Raw genomic sequence first — 24,174 nt, 5'->3', positions numbered from 1 at the left:
CCATCAGGAGGTCATGACAGTGTGAATACCTGACACAAAATGACATTGAATCCACACTAATGCGCAGATTTTGGCTTTTAAAGGCTTTAGAGCCTATCGTTGTTTTCAATAAATAGCTTACTCAAATTTTTTTTCTTGTCAATCCCATTTCTTCTTTTTGCATTTTGAAACTCTACTTAGAACCTTCCTAAGATCCAACAGTGCAAAATATGAATTCTTGTACGTTTGAAAATTAAGGAAATTGAAACTGAAAGGGTGTATGAAACAAAATTTTTGGGAGTGATTATTGACCATAAACTCTGTTGGAAACCACAAATAGAATATATCAAACACAAAATGTCCAAGGCTGTTGCGATTCTTTATAAAACTCGAGACTTGTCAAGCAAAAAATGTTTGCATATGTTGTATTGTTCACTTGTAATGCCATATATGTCATACTGTGTGGAAATATGGGGCAATGTGTATAAGACTAATTTAGACCCAAAAATTAAACTCCAAAAAAAAGCTATTAGAGTCATAAACAAAGCTGGTTATCTCCAATCAAGTAATCCACTTTTTGTAGAATCTGGTTTACTAAAATTTCTTGACATTGTGTATTTAAAAACAATGGAATTTATGTTTCACGTTAAAAGTAAACACCTTCCTTTTTGTATTCAGAAAATTTTTAAGTTAAGAGAAGGACATTATAATTTAAGAGGGATGTTTGTGTTTGAAAAATGTAAAGTAAGAACAAATGTTAAATATCACAGTGTTTCAGTTATTGGTGTCAAGCTATGGAACAAACTGAAGGATGAAGTGAAATTGTGTAGCTCACTGTTAAGTTTCAAAAAGAATTTAATTGGGCAAATTATGAAGGGCTATGAAAGTAATATGATTACAAAATAACTTATTACACTGAATGTAGAATAATTTAAGTTTAAGTATTTATCTGCTGCAACTTAAGGTGTGGACATGGACTAAGGATGTAAATAGGAGAAGCAGAAATAAGCCTCCGGCTTCAGCTTCTTCCTTTTTCAGTAACAAAATGTGTTAATTTTATGTTTGTTTGTTTTTTTTAATATGTAGGTATTTTGTTTTGTTGTTTTTTAATATGTATGTGTTTTGTATTTTGTATTTAACTGAAATAAACATTCATTCATTCATTCATTCATTCATTCATTTTCAACTGGTCTTAAAATTTGGATCAGGAGTGTGTTTCATTTCTTGCATCAGATCGCAGATACGTCGTCATCGCAACGAATACAAAGAGAAGCATCATTTTAGTTTTTTGTCTCGATTAAACCACCAGTTCTTGTAAAAGTAACCAAACCAGAATCCCACTTTTGTCACAGTGCAAGATGTAAAGTCATACAATTTTTCAACTGGTCTTAAAATTTAGATCAGGAGTGTTGTTAAATCCTCGGCTGTACTATGGTTCAGCTCTCCGTTTAAATAGGGTCCTGATCCTACGTGGCTAAACTGGGGTCTTACCCTCACGCACTAACCCGTAAAGATACTACTTAGCTGAACAAATTTTGAAACACTCGCCTGTCTTCTAACTACCGTTAATTCCAACCTCTGCCCCGCTAACTCTGGTACCAGGACTGCCAGGAGAAACCCACTCTGTGCTCAGTAATAATACCAGCCCAGTTGGTTGTGGCAGCTGTTTCACATGGACTTAGTGCACTTGTTACATGGCAGGTAATAATTTAAAGGCCAGGAATGGAAGGCCCTAGGGACACATTATAAATGGTAGGTGGACTATGGCTAAGATATCTTCAGGACCTTTAGATGTTGTACACACAATAACCTACGTTTTACATTCGCTAACATAAGGTACCACATTGGGAATAATTCAAGGAGAATTTAGAATTTACTTTTTATAAATTTATTGTAGGCACTTTTAGCAAAGCAAAGCATATTCATAAATCATCATTCAATCAATAATAAAATCATTAAACTGAACTTCTAAAACTATAAATCAATATTTTGATTATTAAACCTAACTGTCCTCTATTTTTCTTACTTCAACGCAATCCCTGTTGTAACCCCTCAGCCCACAGTTCAGTCTTTTGAGTCCTTTTGAAAATGTCCCAATTGTTGCCTTGCTTGATATCCTCAGTGGAAGTAAAAAGAAAAAAAATTATGTTTCCAAATTTATGAAAAAAATTGAAAAAGTTCAAATTCAGAAAAAATAAAAATTAATACAATTTAGAAGATGAATTCAGCAGCTTGGCCAAAACTGTTGAATCCGTCTTTAAATGCCAGGTAAAAGGAAAAAGAATTAAGAAATATAAAAACCTTCTTTTCCAGTTCGGACCAAAGCAGGGAAAAATCCAACAAACTCTGGTAAACAGCTGGTTCGTTGGCAAATGTCCCTGTGGAGTTGGTAAAAGTTCTCTTAAAGACAATTCTTGTCTTTAAAGTCTTTGATCCATTGTCATCAGAAGAAAATAGGTCTTTGCCTTTAGACCTCGATTCATCGATGCAAAGTTACTCTATCTGATGAACCTCCAGCATTCTTTGAGAAGTAAGATTAACTCTGAAGCCAATCTGCCACACTCTTTTTCTGGTCCTAAAAGAGCATCGCTCAAAGTTATCTTCTCTACGTTTTAAAACATAGGGCACTCTACTTCTTTAGAATGTCTCGTACTTCTGAAATGTTATAATAGCGATTCTGGTTTTTAACCGAACTCTAGGCGTTACTTCATTAACGCCTAGACAGTTGACTTCATCGATAGATGAGTCATGTCCAGATGTCTCCGGTGGAACTTCCCTTTTTTACCGGTTTTGACCAGTTTTGGGTGCAGCAAATAGCCTATTGTTTTTCTCACTTCTCTTTTTTGTAAGTCATCTGACTGTGTACGTACATTTTGTACAGGACATGTTCTGAACTGACCCCTCTCTGTTCTAACATGCTCCAATACATCCTCTTACACTCAATAATCACAAATGAATCAACATTCATCTAAATATTCTCATCTTAACTATACTTATTGATCACAATATTTACATCTAATTCAACTTAATAAATCAACCCAATCATGATGTTAATACTACGTTATACTTAATCACTGTTTTTACCCTGGATAATATGTTTCCAATCTATGCCTATTTCGGCCTGAGGAGCCCTGACCTCGACCTAACTTGACAGTGTATATGATAACACTGAACCTTAAATAAAACAAATTTTACTTAGCTTGCAAAAAGTCTGAGGCACTCTTACACACCATAGCCAAAAACTCATTATTTCAGTCGAGGCTAAATGTTCAGTGTTATCTCAGTAGATAAAGGAATCCTCAACATCTAAGTCTACAACTCTGTGAGAAACTTGCTATGATATGCTCAAGAGGAAAGCACATAAAACGAATACAATATAATGAGGGGCTTTCTAAAGTCAGGCTTTAATGGTTTCTAAAGATTAAGGGTCAAAGCCAGTATAAGAACTTGAAAGTTGCGATTCTTATAATAAGCTAATTGGCAATGCAAGCTGTTTCTTAGGATGTTACTATCTCACCAGTAAGAAGCACTACTAGAGCTAAATATGGACATTGATGTTTTCCTAGATAACAAGAGAATGTCATGATTAACTCCAACAACATACCTCAGATGATAACAATACAAACAAATGAATAAGACAGTTGTAGGTACATGGAAGTAATTGTCTCCTGGCTTGTTCTGAAGGGTTGTGTGTGTTTTTATTTCTATTTATACATATCTGTAATAACCTTTGACCAAGTTTAATGATTACATGCAGAGTCCAAGTTACACTTTATCTGTCAAGAATAAATCACATTGTTACAGTTATTTCATGAGAGGAAGTAAAAATATTTTATTCCAACTGTACGGTCAACAGTGGATTATAATGTTGCTCTGGGGGAAGTCATTGCTGGTTTATTAGTGACAATGATTCAATCCAGTCATGCACTTTTGGCCTGGTAAGACCAAATATAGACGGTATGCATTTACATGACTCCCCCCCCCCCACCCCCGGGCCATGCCCCTCTAAGACAGGCTGAGTGGCGAAAACCAACCACGCTAAACAGGGTGGAGTATAGCAGTAAACACAGCAAGACTGGGAAAAATGTGAAATATGAAATTAAATTAAGGACAGTTGGACTGGACATGGATCAGTATGAGCTACCAAAGAGCAAGTGGTCCACGAACATTGACATGTGGCTCGAAATCACGAATCCTGACCTCCAGGGTGTAGATCGTCACTATTTTAACCTGAAACAAATATACATGGTTTCATCATTACTGACAACCAGGGGCTAAAACTAGGGCCCAGAACCAGCTGATCCAAAGTGCATTTACAGTAGACCATGTACTGACCCCAGTGAATATATGCATGATCTACTGGTACTGAGGAGATTTACGTCTAGTTCAGATCAAGTACTTTATACAACACAGATACTACTGCTGAGTACAAGCAGGGTACGACTGTATTCTTGTAAATTATGATATTTTTCCCACCTGTTTTTAAATTACAACATTATTCTCATAATATTATGGCTTTATTGTCAGAATATGATGACTTTAATCTTATAAACGCATAACATTTTTGTTAAATTACGAGTTGTTTTTTTTTTATAACTATGACTTTATTCTTCAAACTAGAGAAGTTGTTTTGTTTGGTTCTTTTGGGGTGTGGGTTGGCACACGTCTCACTTTTTGCAGGTTTTTCTCATTTGAAGGTATTATTTTATATATTAAAGTTTCTAGTTTACGATGGCCCGACTTAACAGGTCACCACTTGGCATAGGTTGTAATATTAAATTTGTTAGCTTGAATTGCAATGGATTAAATAACCCAATCAAACAAAGTAAGGTTTTACACTATTTGCGGCATCTTGATGCACATATAATTTATTTACAGGAAACTCACTTGAGAAATATAGATAGTCCCAGACTGAAAAGAGGCTGGGTCGGACAAGTTTATCTGTCTTCCTTTTCCAGTAGATCAGGGGTGTCAAACTCATTTTAGTTCAGGGGCCACATTCAGCTAAATTTTATCTGAAGTGGGCCGAACTAGTAAAATAATAACATAATAATATATAAATAATATCAACTTTTCTCTACGTTTTAGAGCAAAAAAAGTAAATTTACATCATGAAAAAGTTTACATCTACAAACTATCCTTTCAAACAATGTGAATAACATGAACAAACTGAAAAAATAAGTGTAATTTTAACAATATTCTGCTTCAGTTTATCATTTACACATGTACATTATAGCTTACAGATCACAGTGGATCTTCAAACACACACAACATTTAATAACAGGCAGAATGTTGTTAAAATTGTACTTACTTCTCTTAAGATATTTCAGGTTGTTCATATTTGTTCAGGTTATTCACATTTTTTTGTGAAATTATACTTTGTTTTAGTGTAAATACATGAAAATATTTACATTTACATAGAGAAAAATTTGGAGTTGTCATTATTTCTATGTTAATATGATAGTGTTTTACAGAATCCTGCCCACTTGAGATTGAATGGGTCTGAATGTGGAACCTGAACTAAAAGGATTGTTAATATTTTTGTGTAATTTTTGCATTTTACAAATTTATCCCAAGGGCCAGACTGGACCCTTCGGAGGGCCGGATTTGGCCCCCGGGCCGCATGTTTGACACCTGTGCGGTAGATGAAGAGGTGTTGCTATACTTTTGCACAAAGCCATTCCCTTTGTCCATGTTAAAACGATCTCAGATTCTACTGGTAGATTTATTATCGTCATGGGGCACATATTTGATACAAAAGTCGCTTTAGTAAATGTGTACGCAACTATGACTTTATTCTCATAAACTTAAGATTCTTTTTGTATTCGACTTTATTCTCTTAAAATTACAGGATATTTTATGACTTATTTCTTGTAGTGATAAGTGTTTTTATTTTCTCATGTGGCCCTAATACGCCGTCATAGCTTTATGCTCGAGTACCCCCATATTTGAAAAACTAGGTTAGCCTCAGTTTAAGTTAGTTTACAAATCACGTAAAAGCACAAGGTTCAGAATCACAAACTGAAGACAAAAACCATGAAAGATCTGATCATGAAACCGAGAGCTTTACTAAGAAGTAACGTTAGCCAAAACAAAATGTCATTTAAGGTCTGATTTGACCCAAAAATACTGTATAAATTAATGTTACCTGACATGAAACAGGAACCACAAATCTAGGTTTCGTTACCTGGATTTGTTTGTCCTTCGGTGTCTGTAAAACGATAGCTCCGACTGCTTTTCAAACCTGTTCATACAATCAATCGCACAACAGCTCCTCCCCATTTTTTATTAAATATTGTTCTTAAGTTTAACCGGTGTTGAAGCCAATGTTGCCACTCATCTCCCTCTTTCTGCCACTCAGTGGGTGTAACCATGGTGACTTCCGCTAGCGGTGACGTCACATGCATACCCTCTATAACCAACATGAGAGAAACATGGTAATACCGCAGTGGTGATCCAACATGACATGGTGGGAGTTGGAGACACAGGACAAAACTCCTACATCTACTAACCAACCATCAGGCTGTTTTTCTGTTTGTCTCGATGATGATTCTCCTCCTCTTCACACATGCTACACATCCTACACCTCCTCTCCATACATCAAGCTGAGTCATACCCAAGTTTACAGGATCCTTTTAGTGCAATGTGGTATATGCAATACGCTAAGTACATAACAGACACGTCGGTTTGTCACTTCCTGGATTTCAGACCTATAACCCAATGATGCAGGAGGAGTGTGAAGGTTCAGGGGTTGAGATGTGTCTGAGTAAACATATATCCATTTGACACCACTTGATGGGCAATACAGGGTTCTCCATTTCCCTCCCATACTGCACTTGACTCTACGACCAAGCCGCTTATGTATCACTGCAGGAAACATGGGTCTTTTTCTGTTAATCTGTACTTGGTCTTTATACACTTCCACCACACACCACAATGATGACTGCTGTTTTTTTTTTCCCTCTCTCTCTCTCTCTCTCTGCAGGGCAGGACCACAGTGCCTCAATTGCTCTGTTTCATTGGACTCAGAGTGTTGTCACTGCAAGACGGCAGCTTTACTTTCCAGTCTGCTATGACTCAACAAGACATCAATGAGCGGATACACACCTCAGTTCAACATCAAACTCAACAACAAATTCAACAAATAAACCTATCTGAGGCAGTCTGAGGGACACTTTTCTCTCAGCCAAGTAAAATAGCTAAAATAGCTGTGTTTAATGAGTCTATTTTTGGAGGGATGTACAGGTAGGCTGTGGTCATTCATTTATCACCCCCCCCCCCCCCCCCCCCCCCCCAAGGGGAGGCAAGGGGTATTGTTATTGGTTCGGTTTGTTTGTTTGTTTGTTAACACTCTAGCAGCAAAACAATTGGTTGAATTCATACCAAACTGAGTTTATAGATTGCCAGTGATCCCAAATAGATTACTGATTACATTTTGGAAAAAGTAGGTCAAAGTTAAAACATTTTTTATGAATTTTTAAAATCTTTTTTTTTTTCCCTTTTATTTATAATGGGTGCAATTTCAAATAATAATGATAATAATGGATTGGATTTATATAGCGCTTTTCTAGACACCCAAAGCACTTTACATTATTGACCCATTATTCATTCGCTCTCACATTCACACTCTGGTGGTGGTAAACTACATTTGTAGCCACATCTGCCCTGGGGCAGACTGACAGACTGTAGCAGCAAAACTATTGGTTGAATTCATACCAAACTGGGTTTATACATTGTCAGTGATACAGAATAGATATCATTGCATTTTGCAAAAAGTAGGTCAAAGTTAAAAAATTTTAATGGATTTTTCCAATCTTTTTTTCTCCCATCTATATTATAAAAGCCAAACAGCCTCTTATCTGTGTGCATGCATGAGCGTGTGCATGTCCTGGGAATCACACAAAATCTGGAAAGAGCTGACTGCTGCAGTTTGCCATATGTATGGATTTTTGTTCAAAGAAGACAGTAGCAAAAACAGTAAGTTGATAGGACCAATATTTTGGGAGATATTAGTAATTTTGGAATACAATAGCCTTACAATCCTGTTGCTATGCCCAGAACGCTTTGGTGGGGACTGTTGGATAAATACAGTACAGCATGCATGAATACACAACAGCATAACAACTATCACGTCTAGAACCCGTGGATCCAAACGGGTCAACACATTATTTTACGTTTAGTGGGCGAAATTTCAAATGTCTATAAAAACATCAATTTTGTTTCAATTTACTTCAAACTTGGCACGTATTTAGAGGCAATTGATATACTGACATCAGCACATGCATAGACATGATGACATCAGCTGGATTGATGCCAAAATAAGCTACAATATGTATGAGGGGCGGGGTTTGTTGTGCCTGGAACCATTTATTTAATGTTATGACAAGAGGCTAAAACTGTAATTTTGTTTTTCCTGCAGCGGTGCTCGACTATACATCCAAGAAACTGGATGACATGCATAGATTTTGACATGCATACTCCCATGTCCCCAGTGTATGCCGTCATAACATTTTACTTTTCTTTTTTATCTGTAGATTCAAAACGCTCCAGGTGTTTCTGGTCTGAGCAGTTTTTCCTGCAGCTGTTGGAACATGTGGAGACAACACATGCAGACAATGAGGTGCCGACCATGTCACCAGCCTCATGGTCATTCATTTCAACGTCATGATTAGCAAACGTCGTCTTATTCAATGGGTTCACATCTGCAGGCTCCCATCTTTAACATCTAAAGCTGTTGTTTGGAAGTGGTTGTGATGAAGCGCTCTGCAAAATGGATTTAGGACTCAATACAAGAAAAGGACGGTATCGTTAGTGGATACAGTTGTAAAAAAAAAACAACTTAACAAAATGAGGTGTAATTGTGATGTTTAAGCATACAGTCTAATTTTGTGGTCACATTCCTATGACTGAAAATGAGGAAAACGTGTAATGTTGGCCCAAGATTTGAATTTTTACAGCAGAGTCTTACAGTCTTACATTCATTAACAAACATATTACATCTCATTTACTGAATTTATCAAAAAACTGAATGCCTCAAAAACTGAATGGCTGACAACCATTGTTGAAATATGCAAGAACATGCATTTGGATGCCAGCGTCATTTATAGCGTCTTTAGTTTTTATTGATCAAATAGTTTTCTTTTGCTTCTGTTAGCTCTGAATGGAAAGCAGAAAAACTGTGGGGTGTTTACAAGGACATGAATAAGATTTCCCAGAGTTCTGCAGTGATGACAGGCATAGAGAGAACATAATACACTGATGGTCTCCCCTTTCTATGTTAGTATAATAATGTATAATGTGCAATAAAAAAATTCTCTTTTTACTTCTTTGTAACTCAGGCAATAGCCAGGCAGCTGCAGAGATGCTGTCTATTTGAGTTAGCGGGCGGTTTAGTCAGTACAGCTTATGTCTCTATTCAGGTGCTCTACTAATACCAATCAAAAGTTTTTTGATTAGGGATAGACTGATGTTTTCTCCAGATTCATGAAGATTAATGAAGGAGATCAACAACTAATATTTAGAATCAGTATATATTTGCGACAAAAAGCTTGATGTCAAAATTACATACATACATACATACACACACACACACACACACACACACATATATATGTGTATATATATATATATATATATATATACACACACATATGTGTGTGTGTGTGTGTATATATATATATATATATATATATATATATATATATACATACACACACACACACACACACATATATATATATATATATATATATATATATATATATATATATATATATATATACATATATATATATATATATACACACACACACAGGGTGGGGAAGCAAAATTTACAATGAACATTTAGTTGTTTTTTCTCAGCAGGCACTACGTCGATTGTTTTGAAACCAAACATATACTGATGTCATAATCATACCTAACACTATTATCCATACCTTTTCAGAAACTTTTGCCCATATGAGTAATCAGGAAAGCAAACGTCAAAGAGTGTGTGATTTGCTGAATGCACTCGTCACACCAAAGGAGATTTCAAAAATAGTTGGAGTGTCCATAAAGACTGTTTATAATGGAAAGAAGAGAATGACTATGAGCAAAACTATTACGAGAAAGTCTGGAAGTGGAGGAAGCAACAAAAATCATACCAAAGCTTTTATTAAAGCTCTCAAATCCAAAATCCTAAAGGATCCAGCCAAATCCATGAGAAAAATGGCAATTGAACTTGAGGTAGACAACAAGACCGTTAGAAATGCAGTAAAATATGATTTGAAGTTGAAATCTTACACAAGAACACCAAAACACTTGTTGACAACAGCAACAAATCCAACTTTAGCAATTTTTGGGAATCATGTTTATGGCCGCCTTCTAGCCCAGATCTAAACCCTCCGGATTATGCTATTTGGGGCGTTTTAGAACATGCTACCAATAGAACATCACACAGCAATGTGGACTTTCTTAAAGATACTATTAAAGAAGAATGGGAGAAGTTGTCACCCGAATATTTGAGGAACACTTGCGCAAGTTTCAGGAAGCATGTGAAGGCAGTTATTGAGAAAGAAGGAGGACACATAGAATAAAAATATTTTCTATTATGTACATTTTCTTGTGGCAAATAAATTCTCATGACTTTCAGTAAACTAATTGGTCATACACTGTCTTTCAATCCCTGCCTCAAAATATTGTAAATTTTGCTTCCCCACCCTGTATATATATATAAATATATAAATATATAAATATATAAATATATAAATATATAAATATATATATGGCTGGTGGTCTTAAGAATACAGGAAGCAGAAGTCGCATTTTTCCAAATCATAAACTTATGATTTGTATGTAAATTCCACCATCCTTTCCTTCTCTAAGGAATGATTAATTACCCTATCATACCAAAACTGACTATTTTCCAGACTCTTCAGCAATTTTCTTTCAATGGCTATCATCATCATTGTCATCATTATTGACGCCATGAGTCCAGGAAATGACTCATTTTATGTATTTTGTCCAATGACTGAGTAGATTTTTTTCAAAAACTTCCACCTACCTGCTTCAATGGATTTGACGTGAGAGCAGCCTCTGCTTCAATGTGAGAAATCCATTTGAACCATCATGCTTACAAGAAATTACTTCAAAAAGGATAATAAGTACAGATTATAAAATGTGGTATTCATGAGGGACACGTCTTTGATGAGAATAAATCTCCTGACACTATCCACATTTTTTTTTTCTGCTTAAATTTTGGGGGAAGCATTGCATCCCTTGTAGTCTTAGAGCAGCCATATCTCATATAAATTAATAAATAAGTGAATATTAGATAGATAGATAGATAGATAGATAGATAGATAGATAGATAGATAGATAGATAGATAGATAGATAGATAGATAGATAGATAGATAGATAGAGAGATAGAGAGATAGAGAGAGAGATAGAGAGATAGATAGATGTGCAATCATCATTTGATGAGTATAGCTAACATCTAGTACTGATCCAAAATTCACTATCTCAGTATATTAGAATATTACATAGGGATCAAAAAAGAAATGCTCTGACAAGTATGTTCATTTTTCTTTTTCTCTTTTTTCACAAATTGCTGCATCAGTGTAGGGGGGTGTGCAGGTGATCAGCCTGTGGTGCTGCTAAGGCGTTAATGAAGCCCAGGTTGCTTTGATAGTGGTCTTCAGCTGTTCTGTACTGTTGGCTCTGGTGTCTTCATCTTCTTCTTGACAGTACATACAGATTCTCACTATTGGATTCAGGTTGGGTGAGTTGGCTTCCATAGCATTATAGCATAATTTGGATGTAAACACAGTCTCTTTAGGAAATATGTTAGGGGGGTGGGGGGGGGCACAATATTTACCAATTACATTAATGCTTAATTTTAGATTTCATAAATCCAGCAAAATTAAACAACACACAATTTTGGCACATGTAAATGTCTCCCAGCTCTCATTTTCCCTTTAGAAGTTTTTATTGCTCCCACCAGCTCATTACACATGTCCAAGTCAAGTATTAGCTGATGGCTGGTGGCAGATTCAAAGTTTTTCAATACTCCTTTGCATACACTCAGAACCACAGGTTCCTCCAAGCAGCTGTCTTAGAAAATTAAAGTTGTTCATATGCAAGGGAAGGCCACAAGAAGACAGTGGAGGGTTTTCAGCTTCTAATTCCCACAGTGCAAAAAAACAATTAAGAGATGGCAGTTGAGAGGAATTGTAGAGGTCAAGACGAGATCTGGAAAGCCAAGAAAGCTCTTGGTGAGAACTGCTTGTAAGCTGGTCAGAACAGCAAATCGAACCCCCCCCCCCCATATGATTGAGAAAAACCTGCAGGAAGATTTAGCAAACTCAGGAGTGGTGGTGCATCATTCTACTGTGCAGCAACACCTGCACAAAGAAGACCCTCACTGAAGTCTGTAGGAGAAAACAAAATCAAAAGTATACAATGGAACATCGACAGATGCTCAAAGTGTTTTGGGTAAAAGCGCTGTGGACTGATGGAGTTAAAATAGAAATCTTGGCCATAATGACAGACTGTATGTTTGAGGAAAAAAGGAGCCCCATTTATGCCAACTGAAACATGGACTACCTGTAGAGACACAAGCTGAAGGTTCTGAAATGGCCCTCATCAGTGGGGGTGCTACCTTGAATGGAACCCTGTGCTAGACACTCCTTTGTTGCCGCCACTGGCCCTCATTGTCCCCCATAGCCCCCCACTGAAATTCTGTGGGAAGACTGTGTATGCAAGTAACTCCAAAAATATTGAAGACCTAGAAGTCTTCTATTAGGATGAATAAAATAAAATCCCAAATACAAGAAGTAAAAGACATTTAACCGGTTACAAGAGTGTGCATCCTCTGAGTGTGTAGGGGGCCCACACATTTACACCTGCCACATTTTTAATCTGTTCGTTTTATGAAATAATAAGTAATTATGTATTAATATTGCTGGTATTTTGTCCCTTTTTTAGTCTCCTACAGAGACTGTTTTTACTACAGAATAAAAGAGGAAAAAAACATTTTTGTATTCAACTTTATATTAAGGTCTTTCTGTAGGTGAAAGACAGACACCTGCAATCTATGGTGTTATGAACCATTATCAGGATCGTCTAAATCTGTGGGAAACAGTTGACTGATGGAGATGATGATGGGTAACGCCCCACTGTTTAATCTCTGTGAAAAACAGTTAAACCTGTAGTTACCAGTCATCATCAGTCACCAAAGAAAACAAGACTGAGATATTCACGAGTCTTACTTTAAAATCAGATTGAAAAGAATAATCTTGCTGAGAACTGTTGTTGTTTTTTTGTGAAGTTTTTGCTTCCTGGTATAAATGTGTGATTCTATGACTGTTAAGCTGTGTTACCTACTTTAAAACATTTTTAGAACAATAATCAGATTTAGTTCATTAGATAATACCATGAATAATGTTGGAAGGGAAATGCTTACATTATTCATTACAGTTTTACCAGTGGTGCTATTTATATTGTTTAAAAAACAAAAACAAAACAAAAAAACCTTTAACCTTTAAGTGGTTTCATTTTTTTTAATGTTATATGAATCACTGGAGACTTCATTTGTGATAAAATATTAATACTGACTGGGACTCACAACTATATCGACTCACTTAATTCTACCGCACATGTGTACACACATCACATCCTTTCTTTTTTTCTTTGGATCTTATTGCATTCTGTTGTTGCTATTATTACCTATTCTGCTTTATTACTGGTGTTCCTATTCAGTTCTATTTTATCACTGCTGTGTCAACTTGAATTTTTCTTACAGGGGCTCAGCAAAGGCCCATCTCATCTCCTCTTGTGTATTATTAACTTTCTCCTCCCTTTATCATAACAAGAACTGTTCGTTCTCTTCTCCTCCTCCTGCAGTTACATCTGCTATTACCATTTCTTTTCTCAGTCTTTCACTGTTTTGGACATGTTTCATGTCCATCAAAGACCATATGTCAAAGTATACAAAAAAAAACTGGGTTAGTAGATGTTCTCCATTTGTTTTCTAACTTTTTGAATTAATCTGTGTCTGCCTAATAATATAGAATAATTCAGCTGTTATCAATTCTTAGTCCTTTAGCCATTAGCAAAACCTCAGGCATTGTGAAAGCAGCCAATTTATTGATATGTGGCGATGGCTTGTGCTTCTTGTTCAGTTTTTGCAGATAGGATGTCTCTGTTAATGGCATGTATCTGTCACTATTCCAGACTGATGATGTTAATCTTACTTTAGAGCAGGGATGGGCAATTAAGTTTCCTATGGGGCCACATGAGAAACTTTGACAGTCATTAAGGGCAGGATCAATACACTTGCAGCTCTCCTTAATATATATCTCTTTCTCTATATATACTTTACTATAATACAACAACAGTAAATGCAACAATACAACAATAAAATGAAAATGTGGAGCACAGAATACAACTATTTAATGAATATTTGCAAAAAGACTTTTGAAAATATGCAAAACCAGCTCCACATTAACTTTGCATGAAAAACTATGAATGCATCCAGCTTTGTTTGCATATCACAGTTCCTTTTTTTTTTCTTTACCTCTGACTTCAGTAAAGAAATACTTTCAAGTCCATGTCATGTTAAAAACTCTGCATTTGGAATCAGTCGTTCTTTTTTTTTTTGCTGTTAGCTGACATCTTCATGAGCTGAAACTGACCAACAAACCAATCAGTGCATAAGCCTTATGCAAGTACAGAAAGTATGTGTGAAAAAAACAGTAAATTAGCAGATCCTTCAAAATAAAAGCAGTGGCGTTGCATTGGTTACGTCTATTATGATGATATATATTTGCACTGACTTTTAATTTGCCAATGACCTCATGTGGGTCAGTTAGGGTCAGTTGTCGGGCCGCATGTGGCCCCCGAGCCTTACAATGCCCAGGTCTGGTTCAGAGGTTATGGCCCAGACAGTGTTAGTACTAGTGCTAGCCAGTATCACATACTGAATAATCTTGTGGTGTTTTCATTGTAACTGGGAAAATTAGGAGGTTTTCCAGAAAGATCATGAGGCTGTTGAGTTTTTGCACCTTAAGGCAGCCATACACTGTGCAATTATTTCAATCGTTGCACGCAGCTTCATCTCAAACTGTGCGAATCATTCGTAAGGTCAGACTCACGATTCCTGTTCTCACACTGTACGGACCGACGCTCGTATGCGACCTGACTGCTCATACTGTAGGACCATACACCACAGGACGCACGACACGTTTGAGTGTTGTATCTGGAAATACAACGTTAAAATACCAAGGAATCCGTAAAAGTACATAGATGATTGTGCATTGGCGTGAGTCACGAAATGGTAGTGCTAAACAAAAACCAACGAGCTGCTTTGGTAATATGTGCCATTATCTGCAGGGAATCAAAAAAGAAGAAAAGACGACGACGTGTTTGGTGCAGGAATTGGTTGGCCAGACGTGGACAGTATGGGCTGTCAATCCTACAGCAAAGGGAACTAGAGGTAAGCTGCAAAAGCTAAACTGCACTAGGACAAAAGCCAGCTACTGTTAGCTTGTACGCTACTGTACACGTCTGTGTTCGCGCATGCACAGTGTGAGAATTTGAGGCACATCGGTTCGTGGCACTGCTTTGACAGTACGATACCCTCACGAGGAGCGAGCAGGATTTCAAACAGCTCCGTTTTCCTTGCGAACACATGATTGCTGGTCATGAGGTAGTCGTGAGGTGCTAATCGCTTCTCTTTACCCCATGTACACTGCACGAAGCACGACACACGATTAGAGGCACATCTGGCCCGATCCCAGAAATAGTCGCACGAGTGAGAAATCGTCTCTAAACTCGCACAGTGTAAGGCCGCCTTTAGGTGTAAAGAACTGTGGTTCAACATAACAACAGGCCTAATCATAAAGGCTCATTTATGCTCTACGTTAAAGACGCAGACGGATGGTGCGTTCTATCTGTCCTCTGCGTACATTATGGGCTGGATCTACTAAGGTCCCACTTTGCGGGTACTAATTTTAGTGTGCAATCTAGAGTTTTGCATGTTCGGGTTGAACTGCAGTTTACAGGTGATTTGCCGTACTTTCCGGACTATAAGCCGCTACTTTTTTTTTCGTTTTGAACCCCGCGGCTTATACAGCGATGCAGCTCAGGTATAGATTTATATGGGCTAACAGCCACCAGGGGGCGCTCTAACAGGAAGCACAAAAGTGAGACAGACAGGTGGAAGAGGTGAGGTGAAGAGGAGAAGTTTTAATCTTAACTTTTAACAATCATTTTGCGTGTCATGCACAAACCCTCATCATGGAAAACACACGAAGAAATGCATATTTTGCAGCTTTTAAGTTAAAAGCAATCGATGTGTCTGTCCAAGAAGGAAATAGAGCTACAGCACGGAAGTGCCATTGAGCAACAACGGAGGAGAGACGTAGAAGGTGTGTGACGGAACCTTTCGGAGGATGTTCAACTCCAACACTGAAGAAGACGACTGCAGTGGTTTCAATGAGCAGCAGGAAGATGAAGATAGAGATCAATGACTTTTCTGGGTTTTTTAACCAGTCGTGTTCCTGCCGTGTTACAGGTACTGTTTGGAAAAAAGCAGTTACGGTATGGAAATAAATATTTAAATAATCTTTCTGTTTACCATCTTTCTGTGTAAATATCTCATGTCACAACGTGGACACCTGCGGCTTATAGTCAGGTGCGGCTTATATTCCGGTGGGCCTTATAGCCTGGAAAGTACGGTACTAAGATTGCCTGCACAGGTGACAACAGGTGCAAAGTCTTGCAGACCGCCCTATTTAAATGAGGGTTTTGCGTGCACCAAACTGCTCTGGGATCCACCCGCGCTAATGGGAACAGTGTGCTGAAATGATCCAGACGCACGGAAATGTAAAGTTGGAGGAGTTTAGTCATAGAAGGTATTGCACAATTGCATTGTCCAATTTTTTAACCTGCCTTTTATTCTTTACTCTGCTTTATTTCTTGTTTTATACTCTCCTGTTTTACTGTTTTACTGTATGGTGTCCTTGAGTGCCAAGAAAGGCGCCTATAAATAAAATGTATTATTATTATTATTATTATTATTATTATTATTATTATTATTACTGCATGACTCATTCATTCATTCATTTATTTTTCATTTTAGAGGCGTGAGGTCTGTGGGGGTTGTTGGATTGAATGACAGTCAGCCTAATGTCGGTGCATATTTTTAATCAGATCAAAATGTTCACACGAGGGTGAAAAAATCATTCTCTCCATCTTGTTTCATCATTTCAAGCACTTCCATGTGCGCGCAATTACACATACAAACCCTCTGCACCTCCCTTTGAGACGTGTTAAATATAGACACAGTTTCTATCAGCAAAATTGCATTCGGGTTTGATAAATCACTTTGCGTGTGCTAAATTAATATATTTACATTTTCCCCTCCCAGCACATGCACAATTGCCTGTAAACGCCCTATACTGCATATTCATAGTGGCAGACATACTAACTGATGCAGACGCGTTATTTTGCACTTTTGAAAGACGCAACCCTTAGTGCGCACTGTTGTAAATCAGTTTGTACATTTTTTTTGCGTGTGAATTGAATTTGCACACATTTTTATACACATAAACCTTTAGTTCAAGTACGCACTTCTGCATACCCAGGCGGAAAATACAGAGCAGTACCACAGGGAACCGTGGAGGCAGTGTTGAGAGTTGCAGAGAATATTTTTAAGAAATAGAGGAACTTTTCACAGAGCGACTGTGTGGGTTTGTGAAAAACTATCAACATATTTATGACAACTACCCTCATCAATGTCAATATTGTAGCATGTTTGCCACAGTGCATTATGGGTAGTGGGTATTTTGTTGTAAATGTGTTATTTTTATGTGCAAGAATTCAGCGGGGTTGTTGTGTTAGTATTAGTTTTGACTTAATATGTGTATGGCAATGCTTATTTGCCTTTTTGTTTATTTTTTCTGTATTTTTGTAATTTGTAAAGTTGCACCCTGAGTGAGCGCCATAGGCAGAGCAATGGCTGTCCTGTTGCGATTATTTCAACATCCATTTTCCTGCTTGTCAAATTAAAAGTGTAACATGAGCTCATATTTAATGCAGAGCTAGCTTTCTATCAAACTTCCACCTACGCTACAATACCAACATTAGTATTCGCATTAGTAAGACCTCCCCTGTCGTTGCCATGTTTGTTATTATTGACATTCTTCTTCTTCTTCTCAAATAACTTAACTCTTCTTCGCGGTATTAGGCCTGAATGTTAATTAAGAGCAGCGCCCTCTGGTGAACTGATTGAGAAACGCTCATTTCAACGCATTGGACGTACAGAAGTATGAAAGCAGCGACGCTAGACAACGTTAGAAACAGATACATGTATTTACATATGAAAAGTGAGTATAAATGAGCCGTACAAATGACTAATAATCTGTCAATTCCACATCTCAAAACACAAATCTCCGCAGGCTGGGTTTAATATAATAAGGATTCTATTGTGTTTTCATGAGGAGAGATTTGTGTTGCATCAGTTCAAGCTCTTTCTTCTTCCCCTAACCTGTTCTGATACTCGTCTATATTTATGTTCTAAGAAGCACATACAATACCTCTGTGCCGTTCTCTGTCACCACATGTTTCAACACAAATACACATGGAAATTGTTAGAAAACAGACAGACATCCTTCCTGTTTTGTGAAGTTGATGTGACGCTCCTATTTCAGTAATGATCATATTTCCATCTTCAGAAAGACAGCGCGCGCTTAAAAAAGAATGACGGAGAGAAAACTATAGTGAGTCACCAAAAATGTGACGCTAATTCCAAGTGAAGAAAGCTACAATTTCTGTAGCATTCTAACATGAAATATAAAAGTTCATTGTATCATTACATGAAAAAAGTTTGCAAATCTAGTTGTCTCCTGCGTGTAGCCTATTGTTTGTCGGTGTCGTGTCTTCTCTTCAGTGTATGATCTCCCGCTGACCATGAAGATTACTGCAATAATGCACGACTGTTCAAAGCGTCCTACATAAACCAGCTGTTAGAAGTACAGCTAATGAAGTGCCCATAAGCTATATGGAAGGGAGTTAGCTTTTGAAAACACTTGAGTAACGTGGCACAAGCTGTTTATGTTCATGGATTCTTACTTTTAAGTTTAATTTGCATAGAGGTTTTAGATGTACAGAATTCTACAGGGTGGGGAAGCAAAATTTACAATGAACATTTAGTTGTTTTTTCTCAGCAGGCACTACGTCAATTGTTTTGAAACCAAACATATATTGAGGTCATAATCATACCTAACACTATTATCCATACCTTTTCAGAAACTTTTGCCCATATGAGTAATCAGGAAAGCAAACGTCAAAGAGTGTGTGATTTGCTGAATGCACTCGTCACACCAAAGGAGATTTCAAAAATAGTTGGAGTGTCCATAAAGACTGTTTATAATGGAAAGAAGAGAATGACTTTGAGCAAAACTATTACGAGAAAGTCTGGAAGTGGAGGAAGCAACAAAAAACGTACCAAAGCTTTTATTAAAGCTCTCAAATCCAGAATCCTAAAGGATCCAACCAAATCCATGAGAAAAATGGCGACTGAACTTGAGGTAGACAACAAGACCGTTAGAAATGCAGTAAAATATGATTTAAAGTTAAAATCTTACACAAGAACACCAAAACACTTGTTGACAACAGCAACAAATCCAACTTTAGCAATTTTTGGGAATCATGTTTATGGCCGCCTTCTAGCCCAGATCTAAACCCTCTGGATTCTGCTATTTGGGGCGTTTTAGAACATGCTACCAATAGAACATCACACAGCAATGTGGACTTTCTTAAAGATACTATTAAAGAAGAATGGGAGAAGTTGTCACCCGAATATTTGAGGAACACTTGCGCAAGTTTCAGGAAGTGTGTGAAGGCAGTTATTGAGAAAGAAGGAGGACACATAGAATAAAAACATTTTCTATTATGTACATTTTCTTGTGGCAAATAAATTCTCATGACTTTCAATAAACTAATTGGTCATACACTGTCTTTCAATCCCTGCCTCAAAATATTGTTAATTTTGCTTCCCCACCCTGTATGTTGTTGTTTACACAGATCACATGTTTGAGAAAGCAAAAGGCCACCTTTAGGTTTTTTTGTTTTTGCAGAAATGAGCATTCTTTTTTTTTTTTTTTTTTTTGTTACGCGATCAAGTTTTTATTTTCATTTTCATTTAACAAATTAAATCGAACAGAGGTATTTTAGGTTATACAATATTAATGGAATGGATTCTCAGTGCAAGAATACCAACAGTGAGCCCAAGACATAAGAACGTGTCATGAGATACCGAAGAACACAGTGATGGTATAAAGATAAAAAAGGAAAAAAAAAAAGTAAGGGTAATTACACACACAAAAAATAAAAATGCATACATAACCTACAAGAATACACACAACATACACAAAACATATGGACACACAAATATATACAGACTAGACCACAGGTGTCAAACATGCGGCCCGGGGGCCAAATCCGGCCCGCCAAAGGGTCCAATTTGGCCCGCGGGATGAATTTGTGAAATGCAAAAATCACACTGAAGATATTAATCAATGGTGTCAAAATCATTTTATTTCAGGTTTCACATACAGACACATACAGTTCAATTAGATTTTAAGTGGGTCAGAACCAGTAAAATATTGTCATAATAACCTATAAATAATGACAACCCTAAATTTTCTCTGTTTTTTGGTGTAAAAAAGTTAAATTACATGAAAACGTTTACATTACCAAACTATACGTTAACAAAAAATTTGAATAACCTGAACAAACAGAAATGTCTTAAGAAAAGTAAATACAGTTTTACCAATATTCTGCATGTTACTCAATGTTTTGTGCGATTGTAATGCACATGTGTAAATGATAAACTGACAAACCGAGGCATAATATTGTAAAAATTGCTCTTGTTTTTCTTAAGACAATTTAAGTTGTTTATGTTATTCAGATTTTTTAGGAAGCTTTGCAGATGTAAACTTGATCATAGTATAATTTTACTTTTTTTCACTGTTATTATTTTACTGGTCCAGCCCACTTGAGATCAAATTGGGCTGAATGTGGCCCCTGAACGAAAATGAGTTTGACACCCCTGGACTAGACAGAAGGGACTTAACATCTAGAGCAGTGGTTCCCAACCTTTTTTGGCTCGTGACCCCAGTTTAACATCACACATTTCTGACGACCCCAGACATTCAAAACGGACACTTTTTTTTGCTAAAATTAATTTGTTTTTCTTCATGCAATAGTTTGCTATACTATGTTGCAAATAAACATTAATTTCAGACGACATTTAGCCTATATAATGTATATTATTATGGACGGAGGCAGAAAAGCCAGGTGTAGATTACTGCACAAAGTGAGAATTTTATTTTCCTTGGTCAGGATATGTACAGTCAGTCCAGTTTGGATTTACAAGGCTGACAATTAATACTGAACAAACAAGAACTCAAACTATGAATTATGAAAGAGCTGCAGCATCTGAAACCGACCACAGTGAACATTTGACAGATAAACAGTACCACAGTGCTTCAGTTTCAGCTTCACAGTTTGTCATGTCTTTTATGGATTGGGATTGTCTCTCTCAACACACCATATATTTTTTATTAGTAAGTTTTTTTTTTTTTTTTATCAATTACTAGAAATTTCAGGTGACCCCATTTGAATTCCAGGTGACCCCACGTGGGGTTTCGACCCCATGGTTGAAAAACACTGATCTACAGGGGTTGGACAAAATAATGGAAACACCTTCACCTCAAGATGATAATGCCCCAATCCATACAGCTAGAATTGTTAAAGAATGGCATGAGGAACATTCTAATGAAGTTGAGCATCTCGTATGGCCGGCACAGTCCCCAGACCTCAACATTATTGAGCATTTATGGTCAGTTTTAGAGATTCAAGTAAGACGTCGATTTCCACCGCCATCATCTCTAAAAGAGTTGGAGGGTATTCTAACTGAAGAATGGCTTAAAATTCCTTTGGAAACAATTCACAAGTTGTATGAATCAATACCTCGGAGAATTGAGGCTGTAATCGCCGCAAAAGGCGGACCTACACCATATTAAATTATATTTTGTTGATTTTTTAAGGTGTTTCCATTATTTTGTCCAACCCCTGTAGAGGTACTAAGGCACGAGAGCCAATGGCAAAATCAACTTACAGCGTGTTTTAGAAATGAGCATGCATGTTTATATTATCTCACTTAACTTTATCTATTATTAAGATACAACAAGAAATAGGGTTCCCGCGTAGTTCCGTGTCATGTTTGCCCCCACCTTTATGGAACCCCAGCTTGTTTACGAAAACTGTCACTAAGCTAGACTCATTCTGTGGGCGTGGTCTCACCCGGGCGAGCTCATGAATAGTAATGAGCTCATTCATTAACATGTCACACTGACCAGCTTTAATAACTGACTTGATTTCTTTGCTTATTTTTTATTTATTTATTTTTTTCAGTGGCAATAGCAGACAGAGGAGGTGGCGGTTCATTTTCAAATTTTATTGTTTCTATTTTTCACACATATTTTGGTTCTATCATGTACAAACCGTTAAATGAGTTCATTCTAATTTGGTATAGGCCTATTTTTTTGTTCATTGTTCAGGCTTGAAGTCTAAGGACAGGAGTGAGGATTTAAAACGTTATTATGTTAAGTTATTTGATGATGACAGTGGGGGTGGGATTAAAGAAGTTTTTCTTCTTCCCACTCCTTTTCGAGTGTGGATGAATGATTTTGGAATTTTGAATTTGGATGTATTCTGTAAATCAGGGGTGTCAAACTGAATCGCACAGGGGGCCAAAACTCAAAGTATACTTCAGGTCGTGGGCCGAACAAGATAAAGATTTATTGAACACACAAAAATGAATTTTTTTTTAACATAAATATGAATAAAAACAGACAGGAATAATATTCCAGAATAAATAAACTTAAACCTTAGATAACTTAAAATAGTTTGCTCTCCATAAAAATATATCCTGTCAAAATTATACAAGTTAGCAATATGAACATGCTGCAAAAAATCCTGAAAAAGAAAAAAAAAAAAAATTGTGCTTTTAAGTAAATGTTAAAATAACAATGAATCAAAACACTGAAATTTCTTTGCTCTTATGCCATTTTATAAAAATAAACTTAAACTTTAAATATCTAGAAAGATTTTGCTCCACATGAAAATATATGCTGTCAAAATTAAACAAATTCAAAATATGAGCGTGCTGCAAAAAAAAAAACACTGGAAATATAAATAAAATTTGTGATTTTCAGCAAAAGTTAAAATGACAACAAATAAAAAATTCCATTTTCTTTGCTCTTATGCCATTTTGTCAGAGCCTGACGCTTGGCATCTTTTTTTGGCAACAAGTTGGTTTAGGTTTGGTGTGAGGTCCAGTGTTGTGGAGATTCTCAGGATGGACTGCAAGTGTTCATCACTGAGACGACTTCTGTGTGTTGTTTTGTTAATCTTCATCACTGAGAACAGCTTCTCACACAGATATGTGCTACCAAACATGCACAAGGTTCGAGCTGCATGTAGACAGAGCTGAGGCATTGCTTCCAGAATGGAGCGAATAAACCGTGTGGGCCCTACAGTGTCGTACTTTGCCTTTAGAGTCCCATTCCACTGCAGCTCAATCAGCTCCACCTGCATCTGTGCAGGCGCAGTTTCCACGTCAACGGCAAATGAGTTACAAAGCAGCTCGAAATTCTTTTTTTGCACTTCAAAGTCACCAAAGCGCCGCGTAAACTCAGTGCGCAGTGCACTCAGTTTATCAGCAAGCAGTGTTCGGCAAGGCAGCTGAAGCGCTGCATTATGGGATCTGTAGTTTGTGTTATCAGCGCTTCATATTGCCAGGCCGTTAATAACAATAATAATACATCTATATAAAATGATCTTGTGGGCCGGATATAATCGAACGCCGGGCCGGATGTGGATCGCAGGCCTTGAGTTTGACACACATGTTGTAAATGCTTGAAATAAACAAACAAATGAATGAATGAAATGAATGAAATCCATTACAAAACACAAACACCTATGGACCTAACATATTTCAAAAATGCAAGTAAAAACAGTTTTGTGTGGCAGGGCACCTTCAAGTCATGTACTACCATTACTAGTACTACTAGTACTACTATTACTACTACCACTACGAAGAAGAAGGTTCAGATATTGTATGTTCATAAAAGTTCTCCATTTTAGTT

The 24,174-nt window shown here is 36.9% G+C and overlaps 1 long non-coding RNA gene across 1 annotated transcript in view; it reads left to right on the top strand.

Annotated features, from left to right (window-relative positions):
* The window catches only part of LOC115429539 (uncharacterized), a 387,532-nt gene that overhangs the window by 273,533 nt on the left and 89,825 nt on the right, over positions 1–24,174 (top strand). Inside the window, exon 3 of the long non-coding RNA XR_003936801.1 lies at positions 24,134–24,144. This is a non-coding gene — a long non-coding RNA (uncharacterized LOC115429539). The remainder of the gene's footprint in view (positions 1–24,133; positions 24,145–24,174) is intronic.

The sequence above is a fragment of the Sphaeramia orbicularis genome, chromosome 1 (assembly GCF_902148855.1).
Source record: "Sphaeramia orbicularis chromosome 1, fSphaOr1.1, whole genome shotgun sequence".
Lineage (NCBI taxonomy): Eukaryota > Metazoa > Chordata > Actinopteri > Kurtiformes > Apogonidae > Sphaeramia > Sphaeramia orbicularis.
This window is presented reverse-complemented; position numbering and strand designations above follow the sequence as displayed.